Source organism: Falco punctatus (genome assembly GCF_963210335.1).
Source record: "Falco punctatus genome assembly, chromosome: 9".
NCBI lineage: Eukaryota > Metazoa > Chordata > Aves > Falconiformes > Falconidae > Falco > Falco punctatus.
In genome coordinates this window covers 43,862,588-43,876,936 of record NC_137589.1, presented here as the reverse complement: position 1 = coordinate 43,876,936, position 14,349 = coordinate 43,862,588, and positions in this window count along the sequence as shown.

Here is a 14,349-nt window from a genome sequence, read left to right as displayed (position 1 = left end):
GGCAGGGGGCTGCCTTCAGTCTCAGGGCCTCAGCCCACTGACGGCTGGGTGCTTTCCTCGGCGGGGACCCAAGGGTGCCCCACACACAGTCACATCCCCATCCCTCTGCACCCATTGCCACTCCTCGGAGGCGAGGAGGGACCAGCCGAGAGCCTTGACAAAGGGAAGCGCAGTCGGCAGAGCTGCTCAGCGCGGTCTCCGTTTCCAAATGAATATCGACAGCGCTAATTACAGGCCGCCATGCAGACAGCTTATTAGCTTGTCACAAAAAGATGGTATTGAACTCAAAGCCCATGGTATTCACAGAGCGCAGCAAGACGCTCCCCAGACAGCACAGCGAACCAGGCAGGCGAACAACCTCCAGCAAAACTAATTACTTCCTGATTGTCTACGGCCACCCACTGGGTATAATAGTATAGACTAAATTTGGCATATACATAACTAAGCACTCAGCACCAATTTGGCGTACAATAATCATCCTCTGTGTTGCATAATTAAAATTTGATCGTTTGGAATAATTATTTCATATTCCCAGTATTGGGTGAGGATTGCATAATGTGGCATGGCAGGAGTGCGAGCCCGGGAACAAAACTGTCCGCTTTTACAAGTGTGAGCTCCCCACGAAGGCCCTTGCAGCTCTGGGCTTGGTGAGGGACCTGCTCAGCTCCAGCTGCCTCCGACGGGCACAGATAACCTCATGGGCAAGGTGCTGTGATGCCCCAAGGCTGTTGGTCAGCACTGGCTGCAGAGGAGCTGGAGGCACCTTAACTCTGTCCCTCTGTGGCAAAGAGCCAGTGCCAGGCACGGCCCTGCAAGCCCTCCCTGGCAAGGAAGGGCTATACCCACTCAGGACAGGCTGTCCCCATGTCCCCAAGCAAACACTCTCTGTATTGACCTTTCCAGGCAGGCTGCTGTCCCCGCTACCCACCCGGCCGGGATGCTCACCGCCCGACCCCATTGTGCTTGCGCGTCTGCTAAAGGCATTTGGAAAGACACAGCAATAAAAAATAAAAATCAAGTGGAACGTGTGTGTCTAATCCATTAACTTCCTCTGGCGGCTCCCCGGGGACCCAGTGAGGAGAAGAAAGAATACGTGGATATTGCACGCGCCCTGGCACCTTGTCCCCGGGCCAGCCCCGCTGCTGGCTGCTGCCACGGGCTCATAAATCACGGCGGGCGACAGCGTTTCACAGCTCGCTTCCCAGCCAGGATATGGCCATTCCTGCTGATTACACAGCCAGCGCGCGGGGGAAGCTGCATCTCCCACTTCCAGGAAGGGAGGCTCCGCAAGGAAAGCACATTGATAAAAAGAAGAACGAAATCAGCTTTGTTCACGTTGCGAATCTCCCATTGTTCCTGCTGCGGCCATCAGCCCTTGCTGGAGAAAGTATTTCCTCAGCGATAAATCTCCTGGGCTCCTCGCAGCCCTCACCTTGGCACCGGACCCTCCTCGGGTTGTTTTGAAAGAAAAAGCAGCTTTTGCCACAGCCCCGCCACTGGGCAATCCACGGTGTGACTCGGGGACAAGGGACACCCCTGCAGCAGGGGAAGGGGGGCTGGTGCCAACCCTGGGTGTCCCTTCCCCGTGTCCCCGGCCAGAGTCACACCAGGGGACCCACACTGCTGCTCCCATCCTGCAGAGCCCTCCCCGCCAGCACGGCGCAATCCGGCACAGGGAGAGCCTGACGGGGCCAGCTAATCCCAGCGCCGAAACACAGAGCTGGAGGTGGCCAAGCACTTGAAATACGGGAGTCAGGCTGACAATCGTACAAGAAAAATAGATCAAGTTTCCAAGAAAATAGAGGCAAGCTGATCTGATTTTCATCAGCATCTTCAGCTGCCTTTCGGGAAGCCCCAGTCTGCTCCTCATTCCTGCTCTCTGCTTTACAAACCACTTAATTCCTTGTTGCTTTGGAAACCCTCACAAAGACCCTCTGCATCCCCCAAAATAACAAGCAACAGATGCTGCTTTGACCTCAGCAACTTCCTGGAAACATACATTTGTCAAAATAAAAATAAAAAGATTAATGTGAGGAAGGCTCTTAAACTATAAGGAAACAGAGAGAGAGAGCCCGGCTGTGCCTGGCCACCACGGGCAACGGGCCCTCGGAGAGCGAAGAAACACGGGGCTGGCAGGGCCGGGGGTCCCTGTGCACCCTCAAGGGGCTGCAGCCATTGCAGGCTGAGCTGGCACCGCGGGTCCCTGCCACGCCACACCTGGAGGGGCTTCGGTACAGCAGTGGCAATCCAGGGTCTTCCTTCAAGTCAGGTTTGCAAAAGAGTTGGAGAATAAATACGCAAACAAACGCTTTTGGCGTGAGCCCTGTCCCTGAGCAGCCCCCATCACCAGGGGGGCCCTGGCCTGGCAGCACCACCCGCAGCGCAAGTGACGCTGGCTGTGGGCTCAGTTCTCATCCCCCCCACGTTCCGACTTACAGGAGTAACTGGTCTCTCTTACGGAGCTCCGAACCCTCTGCTCGTCCTGCAGGGAGAGGGAGACGTGCAAACAGCAGGTAACCAGGAGCTGTTCGGTTACGAGCACGCGAACACCAGGGGGTTTCAACCTCACGCTCTGGCTGCGGCCTCCCGGCGTGGCCCAGGGGCCAGGGCTAGCGCATGCAGACGAGCACTGGCCAGCAGCACGCAGGATGCCCACCAACAGACAGGGGCTCCTGCCAGGGCCCGTGACAGCCATGCTGGTGAGTGCTACAGCCCAACGCATGGCACGATGCACCCCCCCACCCCACTGCAGCACTCAGCAGAGCCCCAGGCAGGCAGAGAAGCTCTGCAGGCTCCACACAGGGGAAGCCCCTTTTTCCTCACAGCTTTATTGGATCAGCCCCAAACGAGCTGCTGGGAAGGGCCTGGTGTGTGGTGGGCTGGGTGGTCCTGGGGGTTTGGTGCACCTGGAGCAGGAGCATCATGAGCACGTTGGGCATTCCCATCCCCCTGCCCATCCCCATGCCCTGGTTGCACCCAGCTTTCTGCTGCCACAGGACAAGACTTGACCTTGGGACTTGAGGAACATCCCTCCCGTGAGGGTGTTTTCACCCTGGGGATGCTATGACCAGGCTGGGGTGCACCTGTCTTGGTGAGAGGCTGCAGCACCCCAGGTTCATGGTGTTGTGCAGCAGCTGGTGGGTGCAGGATGGTGAGCAGTGGGACGGTGTGCTGGGGGGCACTCCTGTTGCCCGTGTTGGGGACACGGCAGTGGCACAGGGCTCAGCCCAGCCCGGCTGCTCCTGCACCAGCGCTGCGGGGTGTGCGGGGTGCTGCTGCACCAGGAATGCAAATCCTGACCCGGGCTGGGCCGGGGGCTCTGCCTTCCCCAGCACCAGCCGGGATTCCTGCGGTAGCTATAGCAACAGCCATATACATTTACATATTCTTCCCGTTAATCACAGGGACATCCAGAGCAACTGTCTTCACCTGGGGTTGTTTCCATCCCGCTGAAGGAGGGCTGTAGTGTTCCCCACCTCATAGGCACAGCCACAGCAAACACTCCGCGTTGCCCCTTCCCCAGAGCCTGCCGAGCCCCTGCCTGCACAAGGTGCCTTGGGCAGCTCCCTGCATCCGGAGTCCTCAGTCACTGCGGCCACTTTCCTGCAAACCCCATGGCTGGTACAGGGCTGTCCCCAAACCCCACCAGGGTCAGCTGGTGGTGGGAGCAGCAGGAAACCCCTGGTGCAGCTGCTCCGGTTTGGCCCTGGGGTCCTGCTCCCCTCCGTGCCCACCAGCATTTTCAGGCAGCGATGTGGCAGATCAGCCAGACCCAGCACTGCCCTGGTACCAGCTCCCGCATGAAACCCCATCAAGAGGAAAATAATCAAACCCTTGGCTGCTCGGGGTGTATTCGTCTGACCTCTGTCCTTGGTAAAGGCCCCAGAGCAGCTGGATCGGTTGGAGATGTCCACACTTCTTCACATCAACCCCACCTCAGGGATTTCGGTTCCCAAATTCCTCCATCACAGCTGTCTGCCCATCGGTGCTTTGGGACCAAACACAACCCTCTGTCATGGAGGATGCAAAGATGCTCACCTCCGCGTGCAGCAGCCAGAGCAGGCAGCAAAAGCTGGGCAGGGAGAGCATGAACCCCGTGCGAAGGAGGCAAAGCACAGCGGTGCCCGGGGAGCACATGCCGTGCGGGCACTGCGTTTCCCAGGGCCGGCGCAGCTGCGGGGCAGCCACTCCCAGCGCGGGGACACCCTGAGCCCTGCGGGAGGGGAGGGGGGGGAGTGCTCGGCTGCTTCATAGAATAGTTTGTGTTGGAAGGGCTTTTCGAGGTCACCTAGTCCAACCTCCCCTGCAGTGAGCAGGGACATCTCCAACTATCCTCAAGAATAACATCCAGGCAGTGATTAAGTGCTGGTGGGACTCAGAGGGTGCAGGCATGCCTCCCAAGCTGCAGCAGAGCTCAGCAGCCCTGTCTGCTACCCACGGGGAGCAGCTGGGAGCCAACTGCCTTTCTTGAAACAGAGATTCTTCTGTGTTATGTCCTGTGGCCTCTCCTCTGCGTGTTTTGCAGGGGGGTGGGCTGCCTTTCCAGGAAGGGAGAAGCTGCCCGGAGTGCACGCACCAGCCAGGGCAGGGTCCTGGAGCCCATGTGGGTGGCAGAGGGGAAAGGGCCCAAAAAATTACTTTTCATCATGTTAGTGAGAGCCAAGAAATTGCCGGTGAGCTTGTTGGTGCCTGCAGGTGCGTGTGGGTGCTGCCAGCTCCCGACACCACTGCCAGGGGACTCCTGTGCCAAGGGATAATGAGAGCCGTGCCGGAGCGCCGGTGCAGCCAGCCTCGCTGGCTTCAATCGCGGCATCATGTGCCGAGGATGCTGGCTGAGCCCCGGCTGCCTTCTGCCTTCCGCGCTGCTCACCCAGAAGGTTTTGCGTTGCAGGTTACAGCTGGCAGCACCTCTGCGCTGCCAGGAGCCGAGAGGTTTAGTCCTGTGCCAGGAAAGGGACCTCACGTGCTGAGTTACAGGGAGGAGAAAAGCCACAAGAGGGGATCATTGCAACCAACTGCTCCCTTGCACGGAGCACGGCACAGCCGCAAGCACAGAGCGAAGCCAGCTCTGGCAGCAAGGTGTGAGGAGTCAAGCCCTGTGCAGGGACACTGTCCCCTTTGCTGCTGCCTGCCTGCCTCCCTCCCCAGCTCATGGGTGCTCGAGGGGCACCGCAGCACCAGGGGGGCACCACGGCGTGCTGTGGGCATGGCGTCACCTGCAGCACGGTTCCCAAAAGAATGGGCGGACACTACAGCTCCCCGTGCAAGTAGGCAGGTGCCACTTGCTGTCTGCACCGTCCCACAGGGTCACAAGCCACCGTGCTTGCACCAAGGGCACCCCAGGGCTTTCCACACTCTGCTCAGCACCATTGGGTGCGGCAGGGGTGCTGAAGCCAGGGCAGCCCTGCCCGCAGCATCACACCCCCAGGCGCTGCTGTGCCACTGCAAGAGCCCATGTCACCACCGGGCACCCCGAAGGGACACGTGGTGGCTGCTGCCCTGGCCCCGAGCTAGCAGTAGGCACCCTCACAGCCCCATGCGTGCAGGGTCTGCCGGGGGCTCAGAGCAGCCCTGCCCTGGCCCCGTGCCGCCAGGATTTAAGACCCACCAGTTTCCTCTGCCCTTTCCACTGAACCAACCGGCAGAAAGTTTTATAAACTTGAGGAAACGCGAGTCAAAGCAGAAGGAGCCCAAAGCTGAGCCAAAGCGTGACCTCAGCAACCTCCCCTCTTTGTCCAGCCGGGGACCTCGTTATTATCTGTCAGCATGTGCTGAGCCTCCTCCTGCGGGGGATGCACCAGGCCCTTCCGGAGGCACCGCAGCCCGCACTCCTCTGGTGACCGTGTTATCTCTGCCATTTCCAGCTCCGCTTCCCTCCACCGGCGGCGGGGTGATGCCCTCCCCAGGCTGGCAGCCCCGGGGAAGCAGCGCCCCAGCCCACGCCTGCGTGGACCCCTCAAGGAGCAGATTCATCCCACCCGTCTGTGGGGTTTGGGATGCCAAACGTGGGAGCCACGTCCTCCGTGGGGCAATGAGACAGAGCTCTTCCCATGCTCCGTGGGGCTGTAGCAGGGATGAGGGTTTGATGGTGCAGCTCAAGCACTGCTGCAGGTCACAGCTGAGCATAAGGCTCAGCTCTGCCAACTAACACCATCCTATGGATACCACTCCCATCCCATCCCATCCCATCCCATCCCATCCCGTCCCGTCCGGCCCCTGCTCCAGGCTTGATGGAAGGGAGGCAGAGCCTGACAGAACAGGGGCCACAAGAAGATGGGCATAGTTTGCTGTCTGAAGCATTAACCTGCCTGTCTGACACAAGGGCAGTGACAGGCAGGGAGGGTTTGGTGCAAAGGAAGGAAGTGGAAGAATTAAATCCACAGAACTTCCCTGCTTTTGTTCTCTCTCCCGCCCCCACTCTTCTCCTTGGCCGCTCACTCTTCTCGCTGGATGTGTATGGCTTGATACTACCCAAGCAAGCTGGAAATGGGGTATATCAGCTGAAAGCAATTTACTTTGAAATCCAGCTGCCAGATTTTCCTTCATTTGTTTACTTTTAAATGCTTTTTTAAAAGCCAAAGTACACAAGGCAGCCAAATTGCTGACATGTGTGCTGGGCCGGTACCCCGCAAATGCCGCATTCTTTCATGTCCTCCTGGGCTCAAATCCACTCATGTTTATTTAAAATACGTAGAACACTTCAGCACTATTAAGAACCATGTTTTATTGTAAATGGAAAAAGATTTCCTCACAGGCCAGGGGGAGAGGAAAAGAATCACTTCAATTCAGTTTTGTTCCGACAGCACTTTCCCTGCCACACCAGGGCCCAGCCACCCACATCCCGCCAACAAGCTCGGCCCGGGGCCAGCACCCAGTAGCTCTGGTTGCTCCTCGGGAGCTGCTCTTACTCTGGAAATGTTGGAGACAGGTGGACACGGGGCTCCAGCAGCACTTGCAGCGCTTGGCCTTTCTCCCCCATAGATCCATGGGGCAGTTGGCCTGCGATGGCTGAAAGAAACCCCAGGAGGGGGTTTGAAGTCACCGAGGTTCTCCACGGCTTCAGAGTCTCAGGGGTGTCATGCTGCCACCTCCTCCCACCAGCTTTCAACTTAGCTCAGATGCTCCCCTTGCATCGCTTCCCCATGACTATACATCCACCCCTCACAGCTTCTATTTGGTACACAGCATTTCACAGCTACGAACCGTGGATGCTAAAGCTATAGTTGTGATACCAACCTGTGTGACCCCAGCTACAGCTCCAGGGCAGCCCTTGCAAATTAACAAGACGGGAGATGGGATGGCAGTGCACGGGAGGCAGCTACAGGTCAGCAGGAACACTGAGATGTAACAGACTTGTATGCAGCAGAGAATGAGACACTTCAGACTCACTACAGATGACATGCAACAACACATCCTCTCAAAAACAGGATAAAGATGCTGGAATGGATGGCAAATAAATACCAGCTAAAGGACAATAACAGCTAAACAGGACTACATATGGAAGTAGATATTCAAATTCAGACTTTTTAAGTGCATTGTTAATATGGGTATTTTGGGAGAGAACAAGGGTGGAAGGGGCATTTCCAGCTGATGCTGCCTTTCGTCAGACTACCCCTCTGCGGCTGACACAAGCTGAACTCCACAGGGTAACATAAGGATGCGCATCAGAAAGTGAAAATGTCAACAAACAGCAAATAAATCCTGCAAGCTATTGTCGCTGCTCAAGCTGAAAGAAACACAGAAAGGCAACATACAGAGAAAGGAACAAGGAAGTGACTTATATTTTTAATCAAATTATCTGCTACCAGCAACACAGAGATGGACAGTGGCTTTGTGCAAATGTGTTACCGTGCCTTTGACCAACCTCCTTCCTAAAGGAATGGCCACTGATATAGCCAGAATTGCTGGGGTTTTTCCTAGCAAAAAGTACAAGAAAGCAGAAACCTCCACTTATTAACTGTTAATCATTTGGAGCGCAGCATCCTCATAGTTTTATTGTAATTAGACAGACTAGTAAATCTTCAAAAGGATTCCTCCAGTGGAGTCCCATACTCGGATTATGTCATGCCCTGAACACAACATCCCACAACTGGTTTCACTCATGAAGAAACAAAGGCTCCAAGCAAGTGATGATGGGGAGCAGAGCGGGGCTTGCAAGCACAAGCACTGTGTACTGCTGCTACATGTGTTTTGGGGCCTTTCGCTCCTATAAGCACCTCCCTTGCTCCTTGCATATGTTTCAATATGTTGCACTGCCACCGCTGCAAAGAACGGCTCAGGGCTGAAAGCAGGGTGTTGCCCTCACGATCTCTGAAAGGCAGGAGACCCCTGTGGTGGTCAGAATTGGGAATCACAGGATCACAGAATCATTTAGGTTAGAAAAGACCTTTAAGATCATCAAGCCCAACTGTTAACGCAGCACTGCCAAGCCCACCACTAAACCATGTCCCCAGGTGCTGCATCTATGCGGTTTTTAAACACCTCCAGGGATGGTGACTGCACCACCTCCCTGGGCAGCCTGTGCCAATGTTTGACAGCTCTTTCAGTGAAGAAATTTTTCCTAATACCCAAACTAAACCTCCCCTTTCAAAACTGCTCAGAGACACTTGTCATCTTCCATCCTTCAGACAGTGAGATCTCCAACTGCCCTCCCGATGACAGGGCTGCCTGCCTGCCGGTGTGCTTACGGAAGGCAGAACGGGCAGAGCCTGTAGAGGAAAGTGCTGGTGGGACTCCTCTGCCCACTGCACCCCCTCGCCATGCGTGGCTCCCACTGCTTGCTCTGGGGAAGGAGAACAGCGCTGGGCTGTGGCTCCCCTTGAGCGATGGGTCTGTGCCCACCACGGCCACACAGAGCTTCCCCTAAGTCTCCTCCTAAGGCACTTCACAAGGACAAAGATGAATAAACAAGCAGGGAGTGCTCTGTTGGGTGGAACCACCCCACTGCACAGAGGAGCCAGGGCAGTGAGGGAAGTGACATGCCCCAAGGCCACACAATAAGATAGTGACAGGCAGGAAAGGGAAGCCGGGTTGCCTGTCCCCTAGTGCAGGGCTCTACCCTCTGGTCCTGCTACTCCCGTACTGCTCCACTCTTTCCCCTCTGCAACGTGCTGGTGTAAAAGACAGAAAACAAACACATGAAAGCCTGTAAAAATAAAGAGCCAAATAACTGATAGTAAAGACTCCAGCAGCTGTAGGGAGCCAAAAGCTTCTTGGAGGGGGTTGGATGGAAGCTGAGTTTCCCTCCCTGCTTGTATTGTATTTCTTTCCTCTGCCAAAATGTGCTTCCTGAGCCTTGGGCAGAGCTCTCTGCTGCTGACCCTCACCTTCCTCTGTTTAGCCTGGAGCGCAGGCTTGCCACGAGCGCCTGAGGCCGCGCCTGGGGACAGGCAGAGCCTCCCGCTGCGTGCACATGGCCAGGGTCAGCCCTGCTGTCACCCGCTTCCTGAAAACGAAAGCCAAGTCGGGCCACACCTGACCGCGTCCCACAGGAGCAGCTGGGCAGAGCTCAGACGCAGCAGTCTGGAGGGAGCTGTGGGCTGGGGACAGGAGGGCTGGCAGGGGGTGAGAGAGTCACAACTGATGTGACTCACGTTTAAGGGCTCCATCCAGTCCTTTTCTCCCAGGCAACGATGGGTCAGGTTCCACTCTCCACGCAGCTGTAAACGGGCAGCAGTGAGAACAAAGCAGAGGTCAGACGGTGCTCTAACCAAGGGGCAATTCTGACTCCATTAAAATTCTCGCTCCCATTTGCATGGAAGCAGAAGGCTGTGCTGCTCCTTACAAAGAGCAGAACCACCCTCAGGGTGACTCATAGCCCTTAACAGAACTGCCATGCTGATTTTACAAATATTAGAGCAATACCTCAGAGTCACTGTTTTGTACGGTTTAACCTATCAACTTGGGAGCAGACCCATAGCTCTTTTACAAAGCTCCCCTTCCCTGTATTTCCTTTCTTGGTGCCAGAACTGGAGCCAAAGCCAAGCTTAACAAAGCAACAGGCATGGCTGTTCTTCCCAGCCCTCATTTCCCCTGGTGAGAAGGGAGAAATTAAATTAAACCCTATCAAAACAGCAAAAGCTGTTCGCCATTTTGTGCTGCAGAACACAGCGTGAATGAAACACTCACTTGAACCATCTGCATTTGCCAGCCCAGCCAAGAGCACAGGAACACGCAGGTTGGAATCCTTTTGTTCAGGCATCTGCAACAGACAAACGTGATCTAAGCTATTTCACAGGCAGCGAGGGCAGGAGCGATGGCGAGATGGTTGGGATGTCAGCAAGATATAAGAGCTTTTACCTTATGAAATGCTCTCATTTCTTTTCTTTGGGCCCTTATTCCTGGATCCAGACAGGTACAGCAAAGCTCTTCATGTCCCAGCAGCTTCTGCTTCTGTCCCAGCCCTGTGACAGCCTGGTGCAGCTCTCAACCAGCCGGGCAGACTCGGAGCGCACAGGCAATGCAGCTCTCCTCCTTGCCTGCTCTTGCTGCATTGCTCTCACATCACACGCAAGAGGAACCTGCACCCATGCATGCATTAGGCTTACGAAAGCTTTTGCAGCATGTGTAAGGGAGTGGAGAAACCAAAACCGGGAATAACCCCTGCACCGCCAAGTGAGCTGTGTTGCTGACCTGCCTCTGGGGTCTGGGAGCCACCCCCCTTTCCACATCTGCTTCTGCTTGCGGGCCGATTTACTGCTTTAATATCCAAAATAACACTACAGACTTTTTGCTTCTGGTTTGCTGTTCTGTATTTTCTCAGATCATCTCCCTTTGCCAAAATACTATTTGTACACACTCAACTGTGAATAAGGTGACTTAGATTCAGATTAAGTCCCCACCCAGCTCAAAGGGCTCACACGAAAAACCATAACCATAAAATTATTAACAGAAGCCCAGGGTTGCATTATTAAGACCATTTGGTAAGGTCACATCTATTCCTAATAAAGAGAAATAATGTGCTTTTACATGAAGTTAAATATTGCAGTTAACTTGCCTCTCATGTTTGCCTGTCACACACTGCTGGCACTGGTCCCACAGGTTCGGAACCATCCTGTTCTCCACAGCATCAGGGACACCCTTTCTGCAGAGAAGCAAATACAATCCGCATCGGGATTTCCCAACCACCTCCCATCTCCTTTGGCTCTACATTAACTTCCTCAAGCCACAGCAAACATGATTGAGGTGATCGGAACATTTTCAAACCATTTTTCTTCCTCTTCCCACTTCAAACTCAATTCAAGAGCTGTAGCAAAAATCAAGTTGAGACAATGTTCAAGCGAATTTCGTAGCAAAGACAAAAGACCTAATCAGGTTTCTATTACCAATACTGAAGTAGCCTTTGGACTTTCATGATGCCAAAATCTTCACACAGCTGTCCAAGATCAGCTTAATGCAGCCACAAGAGGGAGTCTTAAATCTCCTATTAATACCCAGATGGATTCTAGTTTCAAAACTCTTCCAGTACAAGAGTACACAGCAAGCTTTCAAAAGGATTTTACAAAGTTATCCTGAGCTCCAAATTTATTCTCTAGTTTTATAGGAGTACCCTTGCTCTGAAAGCGAAGGTTCTTTAAAATTATGAAACCTTGGTATAAAATGCAGGTTTTTCTTCTCTTACGAATCAGGGTGGGGAAAATTATCTTATTTATCCATTCTAGAACTATATTGCAATTGAAGGCAGAGGAAGAGGAGTACATGAATGGGTTTTGTCCTGGCCAATCTCAACTTACAAATGCTCAAAAGTCTAGTTCCACCTGAACTGACTCCTAGAAGTGTATTTTATAGCAAGGATGATAATATGTATAACATGACATGCAACAGAATTACAAAACCCACAAGATTACTAAATAAAACCAATTACTTCCCGCCACTTCCTCAGATTTGGTGGCTGTGAGCAGTGAGAGCTGCTGGTGGCCTCCTGGCCTTTCTGGCTAACAGTACACCTCCAACCCTTTTGCCTTGGGAGTTAAACAAAATAATTTGAGACCAGGGCATGTCAAACTGCCAGATGTCTTGCACAGGGACTTTCTCTTGAGAAGGATGCTGTTGTACTAGTACCACACAATTCTGCTACACCAGAAATGCACACTCTCACCTTACTGAGATGAGAAATTACACTAGGTTGTTACTCTTCCCATCCATAATCTGAAAGGGCATAATCTGAGGGCAGGGTCTGCCTAATCTAACCCCATTGGTGTGGCAAGCTACGACACTGGCTTTAGATTTTGTTAGTTTGACATACGCAATTAGAAGCTCTGGCAGAGCTAAGAGCCTACAACATTACAAATAACACTTCTCACATCGCCAGTAAAATATCTATGTTGAATCTGTATGCGTCTGCTCTTCATTTGCCAAAAAAATGTCAAGACATATTCCTCAAAAATACTTTCATGGTCTTTACTCAATCTTGACAGTCACTTTCTAAAGTTTCCCAGAAAACATTACAGCTCCGAAGGGGGCACTATGTTCAAGTAAAGCCACACAACCATTTTGAACAGAAATGGCTCCACACAGGCACTGCCCAAAGTGCCAAGAAACAGACCCCTGGCAGCACTCTTTTGCAGAGATTCAGCTAAGAGGTAAAGACAAGCAGCAATTACCTCAGAGAGGTTAAGGAAATAAGTGCTCACAGTACAGCTCAATTCTACTTGACGTCATCACTTCATTGTCCTCCTCTGCTGTTCTCTTTTGTACATTCACCTGCCCACTCCCACTTGAAACCAAATCTAGGGAATCTAGGCAAGCAGATAGTTAATTCTTACTTTTAAATGTGGCAAGTGTATCATTACTGGATCAATCACCTCTGACCCAAGAGGTAGGAGATGAACAGATGAACAATCTTAAACCTTTGAGGCTGCAGCATAAATCACTATTCTTTTTGCCTACAGTATTAGCCAACTTAAGGGTGGGGTTCATAAAAGACTGCTTAAGAAAAATTGCACCCCTATTTATGCATGTCATTCTTTTCAGAAAAAAATTAATAGGGAAAATACTCTTTAATTATGATTAGGGGCTGACTACTGGAATGCCCGCGCCTGTTTATTCAAAAGCAGATGTTCAGCAGTGCAGTGTTTCATAAATTGTGCTGACAATAGTTATTAGCAAAACATGGTAAGTAATATCTAAAAAGTGTTTCTGCAAGGTTGCCTAACTATTGGAGTGGGTCAGCAACAAAAGATCAGACGTGAGACGTGCTAACGTCCCAGAACAATTTATCCTTTGCTTGGCCAAACCTCATTTCACTCACTCAGCTGAATGTAATTAGACCTCAAGCTTGTCCTAATTTCAGTCTCTGCAGAAAAGGGGTTATCCTTCAGCAGTACGTGGCTGCTCCAAAATGCTGGCAGTGATCTGCAAGGAGAAACTGCAAAGGTGCACACCATCTCACAAATCCAGACAAGGATCTGCTAATACAGTATGGTATGTACATTAAAACACAAACATGTATGCCATAGCACCTGCCCCGAGTTTCAGTCAACACACCCAAGCAGAAAGTATCAAGAGCCCACAAGCCACACAGTGCATGAGCTATTTTTAGATAAAGGTTACACAATTTTCCCTCTGGCTCTGTGGATCAGAAACATACGCTGCAGCTACAGACCCATTACATTTTAATCCTACCCCAAACAAGGAGATGGTGACTCTTCACATCCTAGTAACTGTCAGCTACTCAAGGAGAAAAGCACTATTCGTCTTTGCTTTGGTTCACACTACACAACCTGGCCCTGTAACACGCTGAACTACACGTGGCTTTGTGAAAAAAAAGTCCATGTAATGTTTTCTGACTTTTGTAATAAGGTTCTTGATATTGGGTAGAAGTGGACAAAAGAGCAGATCTACTTCCTAAGAAATGCAGCACTTTTATTATAGAAAAGATAAAGAAAGTTGATTTACTTCTCTGTCAAAAAGAGTATCAGTGAAACAGTGGGAAGGATTTGCCCCAAACCCTGCAAGTCAGGTCCTTGAGACAGAAGCCAAGCCACATCACCGTGTTACACTGCTTAATGGGACAAGAAGATCCTTTAGGAGGTCATTTTTCCTTAAAGTTGTTGAAAATTTAGTGTGATTTTTCTAATGAAGTAGCTTGCGTTCCCCCAATAAAAATGTAAAAAAATGGAAGCCACTAAACCTAGCTGCACAAGGAACGAGTAGCTGGCAAGCAGAACAAGGATCTTTATTGCAGAAACAGTACTGACCTCATACCTAGCAAAAGCCACAGATTCCATGAAACCCTTACTCCAAGATAGATTTTAGGTTAAACCTATACAGGAGCCCCTTGGAAAAAAAAAGCATAATTATCAGTTGCAAAACTAAGGGAAGACATTAACAACTTTTTTGTTCTCAAGG